The following is a 15,172-nucleotide window of genomic DNA, read 5'->3' as shown; positions in this document are numbered from 1 at the left end:
TGCTTTTCCCCACTTACTTGCAATCCAAAGCCCCCCTCCCACCACCCAGCCCCTCTGTCATTAGGCTGAGGTATAAAGATTAAGTTAATGGCGGGCGGAGAAAATCGGCTTTGTTGGCAAATTGTCTCTGATATTTATTTTGAACATTAAAACGAATCATTCGGACTAAAGAGGGCTGTAGTGCGTGGCCCATTAAAATGCATGCATTATGTATAACTCTCCCAGCTTCACCTCCAAGTATTATCAGCCTAAAAAGCAAACATGGTTTTTAAAGCCCCTTGTTTACGACATCCCATGACAGCTGATTAATGGCCACACTTTCGAGATCTGAAAGCTTAGTAACCCAAGCTAGAAAATTCAATCTTATTCTAATATAGATGGTGGGGGGGTTAGTGAGAGGAGGGGGAGAGTGTAGCAAAACAGGAACAGAGCAGAGCTCTTCACAACAGATGCAAGCAGAGGGTCATAATCACAGGAGCAGTATGAGCTGGGGCTTCTCACAGGGCATTGTAGTGTTTCCTAGGGCTGCCACAGCAAATTACCACAAACTTAGTGGCTTAACACAACAGAAATGCAACCTCTCACAGCTCTGGAGGCCACAAGTCTGAAATCAAAGTGTCAGGAGCACCAGGCTCCCTCTGAACGCTTCAAGGGAGAACCTTCCTTGCCTCTTCCAGCTTCTGGGGGCTCCTGGAGATCCTTGGCTTGTGGCTACATCACTCCAATCTCTGCCTCTGTCTTCATAACTCCTTCCTCCCTGTGCCTCAGTGTCTTTTCTGTTGCTTATGAGGACACTTGCCCTTGGATTTAGGGACCAGCCTAATGCAGAATGATCTCACCTTGAGATCCTTACCTTAGTTGCATCTGCAAAAACCTTTATTCCAAATAAGGTCACATTCTGAGGTTCCAATAGACAGAACTTGTGAAGGTACCCCATTCAACTTCCAACCTGCTGCAGGTTTCTTCCAACTCCCAGCATGGCCCTCCTTTTCTTAGGATGGTCTTGGGACCAACCAGGCCTTCAGGTTCTACCAGATCCAAGGAAGCTCTGCCATCTGTCCACACTTGCGCATCCTCCCTGCCACCTCCTTAAGTCTGGCTTCAGCCAGACTCAGCACTAGTGTCTCTGCTGCCTCACTCACCCCCTTCCAGTGTGCCCCCTTTAAGGAGTCCATCTGGTCCTGTTGCTTCTCCTCTTGGCCACACAATTACTAGGATGGCATCTTATACTTAGCCTTCATAGCCTTTTGCAGCACTTCATTAGTACGGTTCCTTGTTTTGTCAACACTTACATGTTAGACTGTTATGGCTATCATATCCCTCCTGGAGCACTTACAAAAGTTCCAACCACCAGGCACAGCCCTGCGTGATGGGTCCCGCCCCTCCACCTCAGCCTCCTCTCCTTCCTTCCTCTCCTCTGATCACTCGCTGGGCTCCAGCCACAGCAACCTCCTTCTATTCCTCCAGAATGCAAGCCCAGACCTTCCTCAGGGCCTTTGCACATGCAGTTTGCTCCATCAGAAGTGCTCTTTCTCTAAATCTTCCCCATCTGGCTTAGGTGCACCAAGCAAGACTCAGTTTAGAGGGCACCTTCTGGGAGAGACCTTTCCTGACCCTCTTTCCACCAGTCCGCACAGCAATCACTCGTCCCCTCTTTTATTATCTTCATAGCAATTATCACTACCCCAGGCCATCTGGCACCTCTGCTTTCATTTTCATTTTGGTTTTGGTTGCTTTCTGATTTATCCTCTGTCCTCCCCAACTAAAAAAGTAAGCTTCCTGCGGACAGGGACCTTGACTTCATTCTCTACTCTCTCCCGGAGGCCTAGGATGCTTCCCCATCACCTCTGCCATCTGCTGGATGAGCAATGAGGGTTTGTCTTCCACAGATTCTATAAACTCCGTGAGAGGATTAGTGTGATTAGTGTGTCCATGTCCCTGGAGCCTGGCTCGGTTTCCAGGACAGAGCAAGCTCTTCACAAATTCACTGCCTGTAGCTCTCTCTGTGTTATAGGTGAGAAAGCACCCTTGGGAGAACTTTGTCTGTATTTTTATTTGTAATTTCACAAATACACAGCCACACAATACACACACAGTCTCTCTCACATACATCTGCCTCTCTCACAATACACACACACACTGCCCCTGTCTCACGGCCACTGGCCCCACACACACAGTCTCTCTGTCTCACACACAATATGGACGCCTGGCCCCTGCCAGTCTCTCCTGCCCCTCTCACACACACAAACACACATCCACCCCCCTCCTCACACACACACATGCCACACACAGCCCTCACACACATAGTTCCTCGGACCTGCACACACACCTGTCTCTTCCACATTAAAGCCCCTATTTCACACACACCTGTCCTCCTCACACACAGTCTCGAGTCTCACATTACATGCATGCCACATCTGTCTCTTACATTACAGGCACATACTCTGTTCCCACACACAGCCTCTCACCCTCACAGTGTCTCACACACACACTGTCTCGGAGAAAGCATTTTATTTTCACTTTGTCTTTACACTTGTCTTTCATTATTAATCCTTTCATACACACACATTTGTCTTTACATATATGCCTTTCTTTGTTCTTCTACACACATACACACCTTTCTCCTCCTCACACACACACACACACACCCTGTCCTCCTCACACACACACACACCGGCCCTCCTCACACACACACCATGCTCTTTTATATTTGAGCCTTTCACATATGCCCCTGACTCCACACATACTCCCCTCCTGTCCTCCTTCTCTCCTTAGCCCCACACACACACATACATACATACCTGTCTCTCTCTCTCTCTCCTTGGAAGTCCCCTACATTTATTCACATGCCCTTTCTCAGACCAGGGACTGCTGTGCATTCAGCTCACTCTGACCAGAGAGTGATAGCTGAGTAAGCCAGTGTGGAAGCTCTACCTTGAGCTTGGAGACCTTTGTGGGAGACAATCTCCCTTTGTCTGTACCTATCCTAAACCATCTCTGGCAGAGCAGCAAAACACGCCCCTTTTCTGAGTCTTAGTTTCCTTACTGTCTGATGGGAGCAAAATCTAACCGATCAGGCTGGAGGCCCCAGCGCCAAATGAGATCTGAGAAATTATTTTGGAAAAGAGAGTCCCCATAGTGTCTCTGGCCTGTCCCTTTTCCTAGCCCCGCTCTGCTCTCTGACTACACCCTCTCCTGTCTCTGCCCATGTCCTAGTATCCCCATAAGACGGACAGACCTGAACTCAAACCCACCTCTGTGTGTGAACATAAAAAATCACCTAGCCTTGCAAAGCCTGCACTTCCTCATCTGCAAGATGGAGATAATATTGTCCACACACCACTGTGGGAAGGATAGAACGGGACATGCTTCATAAAGTTCCTGGCAGTCTCCAGGCACTCAGTCATGTTTCTATTCCCCTATTCCCCTGGAATACCCTCATTCCTCCAGCTGCCTAACTCCTGCTCATCCCTCAAAGTCCAAGCCAAGTGCTCCTCTCGAGAAGCCCCCGACCCCCTTCCTGGAGTCCCTCACGTGCCCACCTTCTGTCCACACGGCCCAACCCTGTTAGCCACTCTCCATTTTCCTCCACGGCACACGTTTGGAGCAATGATCAGACCACTCCTCAGCATCCCCTGCAGTGCCTGATGCTCCTGGACACCCGGCAGGGGCTCAGAAAGAATTGTGATTCACATCTGCTCCCTGACCACCTACTCCCACCAGGCCCTGTGCCAGGTTCTGGGGGCACAGCAATGATGTGGTTTCCAAGCCAGAGGCACTCACATCTAGGAAAGACGCAGACACACTAGCAAACCCCTCCCGTGCAGTGTCACACAGGAGAAATTGGGAGGTCTTCCTGGAAGAGCTGGGCTTTCAAGGAGCCCTTCTTGGCTGAGTGAAAACATTCACTGTATCAATGTGTTCCTGGAAAGGTTCAGAGCGATTAGCGTTCCCACTGGCATCTACTGTCAGTCCACGAGTCCTTAATCCTGACTTCTTAATTGGTGACGGCTAGGTTCTGGTTGTCTGGTCCCCGATTCTTGATCATGTAATTTAAGATCTGTAAACACACAAATGGGATAGAATCAGAGACTGTTTACTTCTGGGACCTTCATGCCAGTAGGAGGGTTGCTGACCTCAGTCACCCCTTCCTTACTAGGTTTGTTTGAAAAACTAGAATTGTGGCCGGGCGCGGTGGCTCAAGCCTGTAATCCCAGCACTATAGGAGGCCGAGACGGGCGGATCACGAGGTCAGGAGATCGAGACCATCCTGGCTAACCCGGTGAAACCCCGTCTCTACTAAAAAAAATACAAAAAACTAGCCGGGCGAGGTGGTGGGCGCCTGTAGTCCCAGCTACTCCGGAGGCTGAGGCAGGAGAACGGCGTGAACCCGGGAGGCGGAGCTTGCAGTGAGCTGAGATCCGGCCACTGCACTCCAGCCTGGGCGACAGAGTGAGACTCCGTCTCAAAAAAAAAAAAAAAAAAGAAAAAGAAAAAGTAGAATTGTATTGCTTATATATTTTCCAAAACACTCAAAAGGCAGAATGTTCGTCTTGAAAGCTCTTTCTTATCTAGTATGAAAACATTTTATCCACACCGTCAATGTCATTTTCCCCATTTGTTGGAGAGGAAGCTGAGACAGAGGGAGGAATGACAGGCCCAAGTTTCCCCAGTGGATCAGTGCTGGGCCAGGGCCAGAACCAGACACCTGTCGTGCAGCCCAGGACTCTACCCGCATCCTCTGCCCTCATACCAGCGCCCCTGGGAGGGGAGGCCCTTGCTGTGGGTTCATCTTAATCAACTCTTTCCTCCCTCCCTGAGAGGAAGACCTTCTCCCTTCCCAGCCAATGGGGAAGAGCAGCCCTTCCATCTTCTGAAGGCCAGGGAGGGAGGCGAGGTGACGCCAAGGGATGAAAGCGGAGCTCCCAGCGAGGTCTGAGAACTGGTGGAGGGTTGGTGCCACCACTGAGCTTGGGAGGCAGTCATTTAGCTTAATAACTGTGAATTGGGGGCTGCAGCCGTGACACAGCCATCCCGGCCCCCCACAGGGAGACCGCCGAGCTGAGCTCTTAGCAGGGCCACCCCTCCCAGGGTGCCCTTTGTGGGAAGAACAGCAATTGCCTGCTTTTGATGTCTGTTCTTATCTAGTCACTGGAGCCGCAGCCCTAACAGTCATCTCCTGGTATCTGTCCCAAATGCAGGAGCCATTCACACCACCCCTGCTGGTCCCTGCAGGCCCCAGGGTCTGTGTCATCAGGACATGCCACAGTGCTGGCCAAACTCGGTACAGTTCCGGTGGTGCAGGCTCGCATGCAATCTGCCCACCGGCAGAAGAATGACAGCAGCCAGGTGGTGAAACCAGGGCCCTTAGCATAAAACCCAACCTCCTGGGCTGGCACTCGAGACTTTCCCATTCTCCTACCCCAGCCTGGCTTCCAGCAGTCCTGGCTATGCTGTTCTCCTTGTCTAGAATGCCACAGCCCTCACCCACTGCCATATCCAAGCCCTCTATCAAATCCTAGCCCTAGAGTCTGCCACCAGGAAGCCTTCCATGATTGCTCCAGGCCACCAAGCTGTCCCTCTCCAATGAATGGCAATAAAACTTTCTATCTGTCCCACTTACTTCAGACTTATGACATGTGTGTCTTATTTTCATTTCATTAGTTATCTTTCACGTAGGCTCACCAAATGCTGACCTGGGCTGTGAGCTCCAGAGGAGCAGGGACTTAGTTTGATTCACCTCTGAGTCCCCAGGGCATTGCATATGGCTTATCACAAAGTGGCACTCCACATATATTTGCTGTTTGCCTCAATTGGGCAGATAGGCCATGCCAATTTAAACTCAAAGGAGAAAGATGGTACGAATTCGTTCCACAACTGAATTCTAGGATATCTAAAAAGAAATGCAGGTTATTTCTTTTGTGCACATGAACAGAGACTTACCTCATGCCTCTTTCTAGAATCCCCTACCCATTTTTCCAGCTGGAGAACTCCTGATCTACCCTCAGTGCCCAGCTTGAACATGAGTCTCTCCAGGAAGCCTTCTTGGAATCCTCCAGGCTGACTCATCACGTCCTTTTTATGACCTACAGAAAAACCTGTGTTTGAGTTCTGTTATGGGCTGAATTGTGTTCACCCCAAAAGATGTGGAAATCCTAGCCCTGGTATCTGTAAATGTGACCTTATTTGGAAATAGGGTTCTTGCAGATGATCAAGTTAAGGTGAGGCTATTAGGGTGGCTTTAATCCAGTATGACTGGTGTCCTCAGACACAAAGACAGAAACACATAGAGGGGAGACAAGGTGAATACAGAGAATGCCATCTACAAGTCAAGGAGCGTCTGAGGCTACCAGAAGTCAGGGGAGAGGCATGAAACAGATTTTCTCTCAACCCTCAGGAGGAACCGAACCTGCTAACACTTCGATTTCTGACTTCTGGTTTTCAGAGCCATGACACAACACATTCCTATTGTTTAAGCATCCTAGTGTGTGGTACTTTTGTTATGGCAGCCTTAGCAAACTCATACAAATTCTGCATTTGCCTCTTACTAGCTGACTGACCCTTGGCAAGCTACTGAAATCTCTGAATCTCAGTCTCCTCTTTAAAACGGGCACGGCAAATCTCCTTCAAGCCCCCTTCTCTTTTCCCATCACCACACAACGAGCCTACATTCCCAGCAACCCTTGCAGGTAGGTGTGGCCAGGTGGTTAAGTTCTGACCCATAGACCAGGGGGTGGAAGCCATGTGCCCAGCCCAGCCCAGAAACTCTCCACACAGTCCTCCACACTCACTCTCGCTTCTTCATCTGCTGGCAGAGAACCATGTGGCCCTCGGAGGTGGCAGAGCTACAAGATAGAAAGAACCTGGGTCCCTGATTGATTGCAAGGAGGCTCCCCCTGTGGAGCACTATACTGAACTAGTTCATAAAATGCTGAGGTTTATGCAAAAGTTGTTAATATATTCTAATATAAATATTAGTCAGGTAATAGTCTCATGAGCATCAGAAATGTTATGGTAGGCAGTTAATACCATGTTTTTAATATGTTGATACTCGAACTGCCCCACCATCTAACACAAACCAGCATAAAATAGGGTATGAAAAATGCTCACTGAATTTTTTGTCAGTTAAAGAGCACTGCCATGGGTGCAACTGTCCAGGGCTGGTGTGGCAGGCAGTAAAGGAATTCACCAAGACAGTCATAGGTAAAGAAAGGCAAATTTATTAGAGAAAGGGTTGCAAAGGTGCAAAGGGCAGCACAGCAGAGAAGGGGCCGTCTGCAAAGGGGCTGGAGAGAAGTTTTATAAGGTCATGCTAGAGAGGTTACATGTGGAACAGGTGTTTGGGAACAGGATGTTGTGCTAGCAGGTTGTTTGTGATGAGCTGTCTCCCAGAACAATTGTTCTCCCCCACCTAGAATTCCTTCCTCCTTATTGCTTCCTTATCTTGTCAGGATTCCACAAGCACTAGCATCAGGAGTTCTTGGTTGGTTCCAGCTCTGCCCCAAGTTTAGGCCAAAGGTTTAACTCTTCTGGCCCTCAATTTCTTTGCTTATGAAATGAAAGGCTTAAATAAGACCAAAAATCACATCCATGCTACAGCTCACTCATCAATGAAAGCTTGCTTTCCCCCTACCCAGCCAAGACTGCCTCAGGATCCTTCTTAACACAGAGCCCTAGAGAGCCCCTCCCGGCGTGAGTTGGCCCTCTAGATAATACACATCAGCCATCTCTGAACACCTGTAACCCAATTCTGGAACTAATCTGCCTCAATATCTACTCTGGGGGTAAGAACCTCAGTCTTCAAACCCAAGCTTACAGGAAGAATCCCATTTAGCCTTTTCCATAAATCACTGTAGCTTTGAATTCTGGAGCCCTCCTTCTGCAATGCTCCCTGGAAATGTAACCCTACTCCATCACGGCCAGGGGCTCTTCCCCGCAGGCAAAAATTATATGAAGGTCACAGAGTCTTACACAACATGTAGGCTTTGGGAAGACCTCGGGGCCTCACGCCCCTCTGCCTGCTTCAGAAACAATCACTGTTCCCAGCCTTAGTCTTTTTAGGTGCCCTGCACTCTGCTTTTGTCCCACAATTGGGGCTGGAAACCTTCAGGGGTGCTGGAAATCACTCAGCCATTCCTCCTGGGTTGCTGCAGGGAGAGGTGGGGTCCCACTACTTACAAAACCTGCACCCACTGGAGACATCTCCAGGGGCCAGGAAGCACCTTTTCTCCCTATTCCTGTTTCCCCTGGACCTCTCCCTTTCCCCATCTTCCTCCTCCCACCTCCAGCATCATCCCCTCAGGGGTGGCTTTAGAAAGGAAAGCCAGGGAAAAAAATTGTCTTATAGACAACTCCTCTTTCCTCTTGGCCACAAGCTACCTCTAGGTGAGAAAACTGGGAGCTGCTGCCTGATTTAAAAAAAAAATATATATATATATATATATATATGTGTGTGTGTGTGTGTGTGTGTGTGTGTGTGTGTGTGTGTGTGTATCTGAGATTCAAAAAATATGCAGCCTCAAGCTGAGAAGGTAAAGGCATTAAGTATTGTCAGGACAAATGGGAACAGGCACATAGTTGCCCTTGGAGGTCGTCGCCTTTCTGATCAGTTTTACTTTTTTTCTATATTGATTGGGCAGAGACTGTACTGAGCTTTGATGTCCCCCAAAATGCCAGTGAGAGGTAGAGCCAGGCATAGTTTGCCACGACACTTTGTGCTAAGAGCCCTGGGGTCACATCGCATGCAGGTGACCCAATCAGGTGGGAGATGTGTCACAGTCATTTCGTATAAATGCTGATTATTGTAAATGACTTATTATTTTTACAACTGTCACTCCCATTCTGATATGCTCCCTTTAGTGGGAGCAAAAGGAGTAGGGGTATTTCACAGCCGTTTCTGGGGAAATTCCACAGGACCCAGTGGGAGAGAACCAGAGGTCTTAAAGTCAAGTGTCTCTCCGGCCCAGGTAGACTCCAGATGTGTGCAGCAGGTGGGGAGCCCGGGACTGGAGCACACTCCCCTGCCCAAAGGGCATAGCCGCCACTCAGCCCCCTCAGCTCCAGGGTGCTGGCCATCACTGGGGCTGGAGAGACTTCTCATTTTTCTAGAGAAAGTGAAAATTCTGAATTATTAGTATGCAATCTCTGGCTTGTGAATTGTTGATAGTTCAAAACTTTAAACACTGTGAGATGAAACAAAATTCATTTCAAGGTGGAATTTGACCCATGAGTTACCGGATGGCCTCCACCGGCACCTAGGAAGCACCTCGTGCAGGTGGAACTTCGCTGGTGCTGGTGCAGGGGTTTGGCTGACAGTTGTGGTGCTATGCATGTGTGCATGGGTGTGTGAGGGGGTAGTGGGAGGCTTGGGTGAGTTCAAGTGGCAGAGTAAGAACAGATAAGAGTGAGGGGCAAGGTTCTTAAAGATGCTGGGTAAATGTCACCTCCTCTTTGAAGCCTCCCTGCATGCAGCCTCCACTGTCCCCTACTCCATCCTCAGGCAGAAGTAGTCCCTGCTCTGCACTGCCCTGCCCCCAGTATTTTGCATTAAAATTAGTCATTGATGTGTCTAAATATTACACAGGATGCCGAGGTTGGTAGATGGCATCTCTTACTGCAGGTCAGTGAACATGCTGAGGATGGCAGGAATGAACGAATGCATGAACAGCTTCTCAATGGAGCATCCGCTAAAGGCAAGGGCCCTGCTTGTGTCTCTGCACACCTGATTCTGATTCCCACAACATGGCTAGGTGGGTACAGCTACGCACAGGTCCGGGGAGCAATGCATTCCCCTTAGCCAGGCAGCCTTGCCCAGCCTCGATGTGGTGAGGCAGGTGGGACCAGGCCCTGCAGAGGCAGAACCACTTCCAGTGCCACTGTGCGGTGGACCTCCCTGGTGGGCTAGGCTGAGGGCAATCTCTTCAGTTCTATTCAAGTGGAATCAGTTCTGTTCCACTTGACAAGCATGCATCAAGCCTGCTTCCTGCATGAGCCCTCAAAGGGCCGAGGAGCAGACACACCCAAAAGCCCAGGCAGCAGCACTTCTTGCCTTGCTGACTAGCTGCGCTGGGGGAGCAATGCAGGAACAGAACACAGCTCATTGTCAGGCAGGGTAAGAGCACTGATGTCCTCTCGCCTCGACCCAGCCCTGCCAGCTACTGCTTTGGTGTTATCCCTAGGCAAGTGACTGAGAGCTCTAGGCCTCAGCATTCTCATCTGCAAATTGGGAGTGATTTAGAACTTATCTCAAAAGGCTGATACGAAGATGAAATCATACAGTGCTTGGCCCAGGCCTGGCACATATTGGGTGCTCAATAAAAGGCACTGTTAGGAGTTTCATTGATCTCACTCTTCACACATTGTTTTTGTTTAATCGAGAAAGGCTGTGAAGTATCACTGTTGCACCATTTTAGAGTTGTGTTAACTGAGGCCAAGAGAGAGGGCCTGCCCCAGTTGCCCAGCTAGTGGTGGAAGGACCAGTGCTTCACCTCCCTTCCCTGGACCAGTTATTCCATCCTCTGATGCTTATGGTCCACTCTCTTCCCCTCCTCCTAAAGCTCCATGATGCACTGTCTCATGTGGCTGCTGCATGCTCCCTGGGGGTCAGTCTGTCTTGCCGCCACACCAATTCTGTGTCTATTCCTATGGTCACACCTTCCCCAACTCCCTCTCTCCATGTTGTAGGCCAAGGAGTAGGCTTATGGAGTGGAGGATGCAGTTGCACTCCATAGAGATTCACCAATGGGCCATGTAGACCTGAAGATGCCCAGATTCCAGCCTCAAAGAACTATTTTTTGATTTTGCTGTGCATGAGAATCACCTGGAGGGTTTTTAAAAACCTTGATTGGTGGACCCCACCCCCATAGTTTCTGATTCAGTAGATCTGGGGTGCAGTTGGAGAATTTGCACCCCTGGTGATTCTGATGCCACAGGTCTAGGTTAGAGCCAGTGGGAGAAACAGGCCCAAGATCTTTGAGTAATCAGACAAAGATGCAAACTCAAGTCATATCCCAGCGAAGGAAACAAACAGGAGACTGAGACACAGAATACCAAGGAGAGCATTCACTGCTCATAGGCTGGTCAGGGAAGGGGACAAGGGCAGGCAAAGCATTTCTGGCAGAGGGAACAGCACCTGCAAAAAGGCCTGAGGTAAAAAGAGCATAGGCCCTTGGATGGATCAGTGGCCAGAACGTAGTTAAGTGAGGAGAAGGGTGGGGAATCTGGGGTCAGAGGTAGCCGGGCCTTGGCTGTCTAGCTGGACAGCATTTCTGGCCTCTTGTGTTTGTGACTGAGGTCTGGAATGCGGGTGAGAGTGATGCCTGCCGCTTCCAGTCTGGCACATTAAGAACATCCTGGTTCCTTTTTCCCTCCCCACAGTGTGCACCAGAGAGATGAGGACAATGCCCTGTGAGGAGATGGGAGAGAAATCAGAAAGAGGGCCCCTGGAAGACTGTGAGGGCCGGGTCAGCCCGCAACCTGGACATTCTTCTTCTAGCTACTGATTTGGCTTATTTTTGTCTCGGCAGCTGAGCTTACCATTGCTAATAAAGCCCGTTCACCTAGCCCTGGCCTTAAGTCCTATACGGGTCCTGGCTGGAGTCCTGGGATTCCAGCTGTTTCCTGTGTGGGACTGACTGCGGCCTCTGGCAATTCACATGGCCTCTCTAGGACTGGGATTTGCAAAACTGCCTCCAGGATGACTTAGACCACAGCCTCTCAAACCTTAGAGGGCAGCGCTCAGAACCCCACAGAGGTTTGTTCAAACCGATGGCTGCAAGAATCTTTTTTTTTTTTTTTTTCTAGAGACAGTCTCATTCTGTACCTCAGGCTGGAGTGCAGTGGTGTGATCTTGGCTACTGCATCCTCTGCCCCCTGGGTTCAAGCAATTCTCCTGCCTCAGCCTCCTGAGTAGCTACGATTACAGATATACACCACCACATCTGGCTAATTTTTGCATTTTCAGTAGAGATGGGGTTTCACCATGTTGGCCAGGTTGGTGTCAAACTCCTGACCTCAAGTAATCTGCCTGCCTTGACTTCCCAAAGTGCTGGGCATGAGCCACCGCACCCAGCCCAAGAATCTGTATTTCTAACACGCTCCCAGATGATTCCGATGCTGCAGAATGCTTTAAGAGCCACCATAGGCCAGACATGGTGGTTCATGCCTATAATTCCAATGCTTTGGGAGGCCAAGCCAGGAGGATTGCTTGAGGCCAGGAGTTTGGGACCAGCCTGGGCAACATAGTGAGTCCTTGTCTCTACAAAAAGTAAAAATGAATAAATAAATTAGCCAGGCACGGTGGTGTGCACTTGCAGTTCTAGCTACTCCAGAGGCTGAGGCAGGGGGATCGCTTGAGAACAGAAGTTCAAGCCTGCAGTGAGTTGTGATCATGCCACTGCAGCCTAAGCAACACAGCAAGACCCTGTCTCAAAAAAGAAAAAGTCACTGTCTTATGTCATCTAGCCATAATGTCATTTAAACTCAGGGAGTAAACACCATATGTGTAGGCAGGCCCTGCCTTGAAGGAGTCAGAAAAATTCACCAGATCTGAGATGTAAAAGGCTTAGATGAGGAAGGTGTGTGTCCCCCTCAGTCCCCTGCAGGAGAAAGACCACCATTAGGAAAGTTGGAAGTCCTGAATTCCACTTCTAACTTGACATATACTCAAAGTCCCTGAGCCTCAGTTTCTGCATCTGTAGAATGGACAGATATGACACCTACTCTCTATTCCTCACAGGATTATTATACATGGAAGAATCAGGATGGCTGGGTGCCTCCACCAGTCCCGGAAGGAGAAAAAAAGCATAGTCCTTCTGAGAGCTCCACATCCCTCTTGCACGACAGTGGGGGCCTATGTGCTGAGGACGGGGGAGTAAGAAGCCAGAAGGAGTCTGGGTCCCTGACACATGGACTGTCTTTCCAGCCCTGGGCTCCACACCAACAGACTTCTTTACATGAGGAAGAAATTAACTTTGATGTGGGGATGTTTGTTTCATGCATCTGAATCATAGCCCTCCAGCTCTAGGCATTGCTCCAGCCTTCTGCTCCCTCCATCTCATCTGAGAGCAGTTTGCCTTTACTTTTCATCTAGTAAAGGTGAAAGATCGTTGTGATTTTGATGGTTGTCTCAACGACCGGTATTGGATATGGCAGAAAACCCAAGTGGCTAATATGCTGAGAGCCGCTCACACCCACTGGGAAACTTGTAGTACTCTGGGAGAGGCTCCCTTCAAAGGGAGCTGGGAAGATGCAAGAGGGAGATGGTCAGCCTGCAAGGCTGAATGGTGAGCAAGGTGACCTCCCCCATTTCATCCAAGGAGGGCTTCTCAACCCCACCGCTACTGACATTTGGGGCTGGATGGTTCTCTGTTGTAGGGGCAGTCCTGTGCACTTCAGAGTGTTTAGCAGCATCCCAGGCCTCTACCAGCCAGATGCCAGTAGTACTTCCCCAGTTGTAACAATCAACAATGTCTCCAGACATTGCCACGTGTCCCCTGGGGGGCAAAATCACCCCCTGTAGAGAATCACTGCTCTAAAGTAGCAGTTCTCCCCTTAGCTTCACAGTGAAATCTCTAGGGAGCTTTAAAAATATTTACTGAGACCTGGGTCCCACACTCGAGATACTGACTTGATTGGTCAAGGGTGTGGCTGGGTATCGGGACTTTTTGAAGTACACCAGGAAACTCTAGTGGGCAGCCAAGGCAAGAAGCACTGCTCTTATTCTTCCTTGGTAGTCAGTTGTCGTGGTGGTGGAGAGAAGGCAGGGACTGGGGGGACGGTGATGTGCTGAGCCTAGAGATTCAATAGACCCATGAGAGCCAGGACAGGGACAGGCTATCATCTACCCCCAGGATGTCAGCCTACATTAGAACATAAAACAGTCTCCGATTCTGTACGCCTGTCCGGGCTCTGCCTTCTTCAAGTTCACCCAGGTCCCAGGGTTAATCCAACAGGACAGGGGTTCTAGTGAAAGCAACAAACCAACTTGGCCCTTCTTAGTCCATTTCCTCACCTTTGAAACAGGGAACTGTTTTCAGGTGGTACCTCCAGGCGTTTCTCTGAGGCTCCCTGTCAGCGAAGGCACTTTGACAAGTGATTTTGACAAGTCATTAAAAATGAGTACCAAGAGGCCCATTCTTCACCTGCCAGGAGCCCTCCCCAGTTGGTCTCTATAAGTCTCGAGCCAGACATGGCGGGCTCCATCTAGGCATGGCAATCTTTATAGGGTTGGTATGGAAGGCATCATACCCAGCGGAGCTGGCCAGGAGCCAGAGTACAACCATCATTTCCCCAGTTCATGGACTAGTGGGTCCAGGACCCACCCACAGGCTCCTGGAGGGCTTAGTGTGGCCTAGAAGTAAACAGGGAAAGGGCTGGACTCACTGGGTCAAGCACTAGGCAGGGTGTCCTGCCCTGTCTTATGTCATCTAGCACTGTTGTGCTAGATGGACACACTGTTCCCATGGAATCAGTGTGTCCGAGCCAGACAGTTGACCAGGTCCAGGCCTTTGTAAACGCAGGAGCATGGACCAGTGCTGAGCCACTTGCATCCACACCACCAGGGAGCTTGCGGAAGACAGTTCCAGGCCTCACCTCCAGAGATCCTGATTCTAAGCCTGGAGTAGTGCTGGGGAATCTGATTTTTCAAACTCCCTAGGTGGTTCTGACACAAGGTCTAGGAAGAACACAATCCTAATGCATCCTTCCCAGAGAGGAAATTCCCTACGTTATCATGCCCAGGAGGTCAGCAGCCTGTGCTTGGTCACTTCTTTGGCCTGCCCAGATCTCTGTACCATACGGCATCTTATCTTCCCCGTTCATAAAAGACCTCACCATCAGGAAGCACTATGTAATGTCTTTCTTGGCTCAGAGAGGGTAAGTGACTGGCTCTGGGTTGCCCAGCAAAGTGGATGCAGAATGGGAACCAGAAGGTGGTTCTCTGCCTGCCTGGGCAGTGCCACTGCAATTCAACCAGCACGGTTGGCACCTACTCTGTGCCAAGGCCCACAGCAGCCTGGGAAGTGCGGAAGGCTGTTTATGCAAACTGACAGCCTCTGATCCACATAAGCGCCTGCCTCCAGCTCAGCCTCTCATAATAGCTCTTCCTCAGAATTCCTCCTGTCTTGGTGGCAGCGGAATATTTAGACATATCAAAGATTCTCTCCCCTTCTTT

The 15,172-nt window shown here is 49.8% G+C and overlaps 1 protein-coding gene across 6 annotated transcripts in view; it reads right to left on the bottom strand.

Annotated features, from left to right (window-relative positions):
* LOC103887515 overlaps positions 1–15,172 on the bottom strand; it is a 54,768-nt gene that overhangs the window by 5,688 nt on the left and 33,908 nt on the right. For all 6 annotated transcript variants that reach the window (XR_001906384.3, XR_002524315.2, XM_017962858.2 and 3 more), the window contains 2 exons: positions 5,944–6,086; positions 3,784–4,060 (listed from right to left, as the gene is read on the bottom strand). The gene's annotated coding sequence lies outside the window, so the exon portion shown is untranslated. The remainder of the gene's footprint in view (positions 1–3,783; positions 4,061–5,943; positions 6,087–15,172) is intronic.

Source organism: Papio anubis, chromosome 11, assembly GCF_008728515.1.
Source record: "Papio anubis isolate 15944 chromosome 11, Panubis1.0, whole genome shotgun sequence".
Classification (NCBI taxonomy): Eukaryota; Metazoa; Chordata; class Mammalia; order Primates; family Cercopithecidae; genus Papio; species Papio anubis.
The sequence above is the reverse complement of the archived record's forward strand: the minus strand, read 5'-3'. Positions and strand labels throughout refer to the sequence as shown.